Here is a 7,500-nt window from a genome sequence, read left to right on the forward strand (position 1 = left end):
ATGGCCACCACGGGGGGCGGAATTGCCCTCTTGATTGAATTAATTTGGAATACCTTCTCGTCGCTTCGTACTTGAGTATATTGAACTGAAACTTTCCCACCCATGTTAACTGGCCAAGTTTCTTACTCAATTTGACGCCACAGTCCGTCCCTCATTGGTTCCGAGTGGCTGAAAAATTTGTGGAGTCCCATGTTCGGAAATATATATATGGGCCAATTCATGTGAAAGCTATGAGGGGATGATCTTTTCTCACCACTTTTGTATTAGTTCGTAGCGATGGGTAAATCATTCCTATGGGCCGCCACTGGCCACCATTGGTTTTTATTTGAATTTTCACAAAGGAAAATATAAATGTGAGGCAAGTTCCACCATCACTCAGAACCTGAGAACCGACATTGAACTTTTGATGTTCGTGTAGCAGGTCATGTTGAGTTCACCTGAATTTATGGTATTATAGTAAGGTTATGCTGCCTGCTTATGGGGTGGATGGATGTCGCATGTAGACATTGGCTAAAGAGAGTGATAGATGGTGATAGACAGAGAGATAAGCAAGGCGCGTAAGTACGTGTAGAAGAAGGGGAGGAAGACGAGAAGGTTGGGAGGAGAGAGAGAGAGAGAGAGAGAGAGAGAGAGAGAGAGAGAGGCCTTGGAGGGGGAGATAACCTCTGTTGGAGGTAGTGAGGTGGGCGTTTTCTAGGAGGAAGGGGATGGGGCAGGAGAGGGGGGAAGGGCAAGGGGAGGAAAAGGGTGGTGGTGGCTGGGGAGAGGAAAGGTTACGGGGAGGAGATATGGAGGAAGCAGGGAGTGTTGGGAGGGTGTAAGGAGGGAGGGAGATGAGACCCGCACCAAATCCGGGTCCTTCTCAGCTCCTGAAATTCCCCTTCACGCCCGGCGTGGAGTGCCAAGCCTTGTGTGCCAAACAGGACACCTGAGCCCGCATAATGACCCACGACCCGCACCACCCAGCCCGCCGCCGCACTCCCTTCCTCGTACTGCTGGTGGATGTCCTGCAGCCCACGTCGCTGCCTGCGACCACCTCTTCTTATACAATGCCACGTAACGCCGACCACCCTCCTCCCCCTCGCCATCACCTGACGACTGATTCACTTGACAACACTTGACAAGCGACCGTCTCAGTCACCCAGGCAATCCCCTCCTCCCTCGCCGATGCCCTGGTAAACGGGAGGATTCGACCCCAGGTCTCTCGTAGTGTGGTCCCTCCGGCCGTGCTGTGTCCCTGACCCCCACAGGTTCTACCCCACACCCACCCCCGTGCAAGATGGCTGCGTGGAATTCGTCTCATATTTGACACAGTTACCTCACTCGCTCACTCGCTCGCTTGCCTCCCTGCCTATGCCGCCCTCCCAGAGGTTCATCTAGGTGCCGCACGACCTCACCTCCTCCACCAGCGAAGTGCTTCAGGCGTCCCAAAACCTCCAGTCAACCTCACGCCCGTGTCACTCAGGGCTGTCCATCACTCGAATCCTCACACACACACACACACACACACACACACCCACCCACACACCTCCTCCTCCTACTCCTCACCCTCACCCCATTCCTCCTGGGTAGCCCCTGGTCCCTCCTGCCTCGCCCCTGTTGGTGGATTCCTGCCTAATGAGAAGTTTGTGCAACTGCCTCCACTGCTTGAGGGAGGGTCAAGGGCTTGGGCTGTCAGCTCTTCCCTGCGTCTTGACAATGGCCACAGTGGGTGGGGTGGGTGGGTGGAGCTCTGGTTTGAGTGGGTATACACCTCCTGTCGTAGCTGGGTTCGACTCTCGTGGCCTTTTTGCTCTGGCTTTTGTTAAATTCAGTTTTAAGTTTCGTTACGTTTTATATATTTTGGTCGTAAGAGTTTTGGCCAAAATTTAGTGGAGCTTTTGTTACATTTAGCTTTATGTAGCAACTTTAATTTAGGGTGTAGCTTTCTTGCGTTTTGCTCCAGCGTTTTTGTTTTTATGTACATTTTCATATCTCGTTTGTGTCTCGTGTTTGGGGCCGGAAATGTGACCCCTCACTGGGAATGTGGGGCTAATTTGTGTATTTGTTGTGTTTCCTGGTGGTGGTGAGGAGGAGGAGGAGGGGGCCTCTGCTGCTGGTGCTGCTGGCTGGGGGATGGAGTGGCAGCGAGAGGGCGCCACAAACAGAGCAGTTAACCAGAAATTACTCGTCGTTACGCCTGGCTAAAGATATATAGTGTGCCTGGGAGAGCTTGTTCAGGATGTGTGGTGATGGTCACGAGGCTCTTGGCACACACACACACTCTCTCTCTCTCTCTCCCCTTCAGCGCCACCTGCAGGGCATTTCGCAAAGGGCTGCTTCCCCCTTTCACCCGTGAGGGCGGGTGGAGAGGAGGGAGATGAAGGAGGGAAGGGGAGGGTGTTTTTGAGACCGTCTTGCCTACCCCCCTCCTCACTCTTTCTCCCTCCACATTCCTCCTCCTCCTCCTCCTCCTCCTCCTCCTCCTCCTCCTCCTCAGTAATTAAACAGCATCAGGTCCTCCCCTGGTTGCACCTGAGTGCATTTGACAAAGTCACTTTCACAGCACCGATCACTTTACGACCGTCACCTTCACTCACCCCCAGCGAGAACGTTCACCATCAGTCACCCCTCTTTCTCCTCACCACGCCTTCCTCCTGCCTCCGCTCCTGCCATCCCTAGTGCCCACCGAGTGCCCGCTCCTGCCGCCATACCAGGTGCCACCGAGTGCCCGCCTCATCTGCACATAATACGCGCCATGATCCGCCTGACGCCGTGTGTTTGAAAGTATATCGGTGTGGTAATGCCATGCTGGAATGTAGCCTCACAATGGTGTTGTGGGAGGAGGAGGAGGAGGAGGAGGAGGAGGTCGCTCGGCTATGGCATTGGCTGCCACATCACGCGAAATATGGGTGGTGGTAGAATGACGTAATGCCTTAGGAGTGAGGGAGAGAGAGAGGTTGGTCACGTTGGTTTACTTGGTAACGTTGAATGGTAACGTCTGGTAACGACGCTGTTACTAGGTTAGTCTCCTGTACCCAAAGTGCCTCTTAAACCATCAGCTTGGCCCTGTAGCCAACGACGTATTCTAAGGCCTGATGTGGAGTCTTATTAAACATTTGTGTCTTTATGTACGAACTGTGTATGAGGTAAGTCATGAAATACCTTTTTCTTCCCCCCCCCAACCCACTTTTTTGAGATTCGTAAAGGCACAAGATTGCCATAGATGAGTGAGTACGAATTACGTAAAAAAAAAAAGAAAAAAATAATTGATCCCCGAAACCCATCCACTTTAAAATGGATCCCCAAGTGGAGCTGATTACCGCTGTTGTGGTGTATATATTACTAAGTCCAAGACTGGCTGGGAGAATATAGGGCAAGCTCTTCCTAAGGTTAAGGTCGAACGGTCAAGGGTGAAGAGAAATGAGAGAGCTTTGCTGGCCCACAGCATGTGTAAAAATGCAGTTGCATGAGGCTTGGGGGACTGGTGTGTGTGTGTGAAGCTGTCAAATGAGGTTTGGAGGATGTATGATACAGTTGTTTGAGGCTTATGTAGGGTTACAGGGCGTATGAATGGAGTTATATGGGTTTATGTTGGTTATATGTATAGGTTGTGGAATACAGAGTTTATGTGTGTAAGGTTTATGTATAGGTTGTGGAATACAGAGTTGTGTGTGTGTGTGTGTGTGTATGAGGTTTATGAAGGCTGTGCCTGCCAGTTGGCTCTGGTCGACGGGAGAGAGTCGAGTGTTACCAACACCTTCGTAGACTTGCCCGGTCAGCACAACACAAGAGTCGAAGGGGAAATTTTTGTTATTGTTGTTGTTGAAATGATTGGATTTATGACTTTTAATAATTATTTGGGGGTGTTCAGTGATCTATACTCTTCCTTCTGACTTTCCTGTGTATGAGAGACCTCAGTGGCCTGGGGTGTATATAGATATATCTCTCTCACACTCACTGTGAAGGATGTAGTAGATGACTTAGGCGTGTGTGAGGAGTGTTGCGCTTGGTGTACTGGATCTACTGAGGTGATCCTCTCTCTCTCTCTCTCTCTCTCTCTCTCTCTCTCTCTCTCTCTCTCTCTCTCTCTCTCTCTCTCTCTCTCTCTCTCTCTCGAGTGCCTGCCTGGTGGTGGTGGTGGTGGGGGGGAAACGTGATGCACGAGGAGCTGCTAGACGGACCGACCGACCAGGAGACGCATTAGAACAGCTGTTGTCCTCAGCTGTGGCGTGCCCGGGTCGTAGGATGGCTCCCACAAGGGTGTGTGTGTGTGTGTGTGTGTGTGTGTGTGTGTGTGTGTGTGTGTGTGTGTGTGTGTGGGCTATGGGTGACGGTGGCACGGGTGCCTGTGAATATCTCTCCTCCATAAAGTGAGTGAGGGTGACGGTGACGTAACGTTTGTGACGGTAACGGGACGACGTGAGGTAAGGTGAGGGAGGGGTGTGACGCCGTGCTGATGTTGGGGCGTGGAGGAGGAGGTTCATGGTGACGGTAAACATACGTGACGGTGGTCTGTCCACCTCACGTTACGATGTGGTTTCGGAGGTCGTCTGTATAACACCCCGCAACCCACCCTACCCTACAACTGGGTCTGGGGACTTTGATGATGGTCCCCATAGGAGGCATTCTGTCCTTACCACCGCTTGCTCCTCCTCCTCCTCCTCCAGCAGGCGCCTTGTGCCGTCTTGTTCCCCTGTTTACTTCGGCTCTTCACGGGCGCCGCCCCCCAGCCCTCCAAAAGAAACACGCTCGTGAACCCACAGATAGTATGATAAACATTGATATGAAGAAAGAACAGAAACATTGTGTGTAAGTATTGAGGTAATTCGAACCTATGATGATGCTTCGTGGTAGGGTGACGAAACACAGCTCGAACCCCTTGCTTGGTTTTCACCGCCGTGTTGGAGCGCCGTGAGCTGGGGCGACCATATCACAGATAATACCCCTGATCCTCCCCTCCTCCTCTCCCCACGCACACACTCTCCCACACCCCCACACCTACACCCCACACCCCCCTTAGAGTGTTGGCATTATTGCATCGGAATTTTGTGGGTGTCAAATGACGAGTAGGATGCCAGATGTAAGTTGTATATGTTATTGATGCTGGTGTGCGTTGGTCGGAGTGGGTGTGTGTGTGGGGGTGTGGGTTGTCTCCGGCCAGTGTCGTCATTTGGTTGCCAAAACCGATATATTTTTTGGTCCTTTATATATATATATTTTTTTTTTGTTTTCATTTCTTTACGTTCGTCGTATTACAGATTACGACATTTTTATAACAAGTTTTTCAGTCTTTTTTTTTATTTGTTAATGGAGAACGTGAATTACGTTTTTTGTGTGTTTTCTAAATTTTTTTTTCATCTCTTCTGTAATTCCTTTGTGAAGTTGTTGTTATCGACCCCTGGGGGTGTATATAGCGCGTGTGGTAGTGTTAGCGACCCCTGGGGGTGTATATAGCGCGTGTGGTAGTGTTAGCGACCCCTGGGGGTGTATATAGCGAGTGTGGTAGTGTTAGCGACCCCTGGGAGAGTGTGTAGCGAGTGTGGTAGTGTAAGCGACCCCTGGGGGTGTATATAGCGCGTGTGGTAGTGTTAGCGACCCCTGGGAGAGTGTGTAGCGAGTGTGTTCGTGTCGGCGACCCCTGGAGCGTGTGTAGCGAGTATCGTGGTTGTGGTCTGCGTATGACCACAGTACACGGACACCTCTTCCTCGTCGTCGTCCTCCTCCTCCTCTTCCTCCTCTTCACCTTCGTTCCTCCCAAGCGTCTCTCTTCCACCCTTCACATTTCCAACCTTTGCTTTTGTTCGTGTGTCTTGTTTCTGCTTCCCCCCCCCCCTTTTTTTTGTTACCTTGCCTTCGTCAGGTATGGGTTTGTGTGTGTGTGTGTGTGTGTGTGTGTGTGTGTGTGTGTTGTGTGTGTGTGTGTTTGTGTGCGCGCTTCGTTCATCTTACCACCTCACGTCATCGTCACTAACATTACCCTTCCTCTCCCTAGCCTTCCATCATTCGTCGTCTTCGCTTCGTCTCTGATAACACTACCTGTAGTCTCTTGTGTCTTTCCTCGCTGCGGTGGTTACTGGTATTGCCATACCTTCCTCACCTTCAGCGCCTGTGCCGACCCCTCGCAGTCGAACCCAGAGGGAGTGGCTGTATCGCCAGGGGCCGCCGTCAGAAGCGATTGTCTGACGAGTTTGTGCCACTGGAGAGGGAGAGACTGAGGCACAGAGGGGAGGATGTTGTGTAGATAACGAAGGATTCCCGCGTCTTGATCCTCGCCAAGACTTTATGACACACCTCGGGTTTTGCGACGGTAAACTGGTTTACCTCCTGCCAGGTATTCACGTGAGCTGGACTTCCATGGAAGGGGGATTGTGTAACCTGAAGACATTACCTGGGTCCACGTGAAGGTATGCATGCGCTCGCTCGCATTGGGCACTGCTGGCGGTGGTGGCGCAAAGGGATCCTGCGTGAAAGAATTTCCCCGAAGCGATGGTCGAAACGCTGCTGCTGCTGCTGCTGCTGCGCCTTCGTCATCGTACCTGACGAAGATGTGGTTGGTTGGTTGGTGGTGGTTGGGCAGGAGTGCACGTCGTAGTGAGGGAGTGTAAAAAGTGCGCCTTTGATTTGTGGAGGATGACGGCCCCGCGCACCGCACCTTAATCGTGTTGCGATACATTGTTTGCGGTGCTGAATGTGAGAGTGACTGCCGTTTCAGGTGTAGTGCTCCATCGTGAGACGAAACGCTTGAGGCTCCTGCATCACGTCTCTTACTCCTCCTCCTCCTCCTCCTTCTTCTTCTCTTCTTCCTCCTCCTCCTCCTCCTTCTTCTCCTGTTCCTTCTTCTTCATCCTCCTCCTCCTTCTTCATCCTCCTTCTCTTCCTCCTCCTCCTCCTCCGCCTCCTCTTCTTCTTCTTCTTCTTCTTCTTCTTCTTCTTCTTCTTTTCTTCTTCTTCTTCTTCTTCTTCTTCTTCTTCTTCTTCTTCTTCTTCTTCTTCTCCTCCTCCTCCTCCTCCTCCTCCTCCTCCTCCTCCTCCTATTCCTCAGCTCACAGATCCTACGCGACACTGAGGGATGTTGACGGTCGAGGTGCAGTCGAAGCCTCCAGGGGAGGTAGTGTGTCACTGCTGTGTCTGAGCAGTGAGGAGCCCCGAGCGTCGTGCGGACATACGGGAAGTCTGTCTCTGGACCCGCGGGGTCTCGGAGGACGCCACTGGAGAGTGTAGTAGGTATGGGAAATGGACCAGACGTGTGAGAGGTGCGCTCCACATTCTTCGGAATCCTTTGGAGTCGATGTTCGAACTTGTGGAGAAAAAAATTATGTTTCCAGGAACGTTCGTGTTATTTTTTTTTTTTCTTTCCCTCTCTCCCGATGATCTCGAATCTGTGGATTTTTAGGTGGAGGCATTTCCCACCGTTGAATGGACGGGTCCACTGGTTGTATAGAGGAGGGGGTAAAAGTTGGTTGGTTGGCTGGTCTGTTGTGTGTCAGCGTGTCTTGTCGACCAGGTACGGCAGAGGAG

The 7,500-nt window shown here is 51.7% G+C and overlaps 1 protein-coding gene across 16 annotated transcripts in view; it reads left to right on the plus strand.

Moving 5' to 3' along the window:
* Positions 1-7,500, plus strand: part of smash (smallish) — a 435,656-nt gene that overhangs the window by 123,997 nt on the left and 304,159 nt on the right. The window lies entirely within an intron of this gene.

This window comes from Panulirus ornatus, chromosome 50, assembly GCF_036320965.1.
Source record: "Panulirus ornatus isolate Po-2019 chromosome 50, ASM3632096v1, whole genome shotgun sequence".
NCBI lineage: Eukaryota > Metazoa > Arthropoda > Malacostraca > Decapoda > Palinuridae > Panulirus > Panulirus ornatus.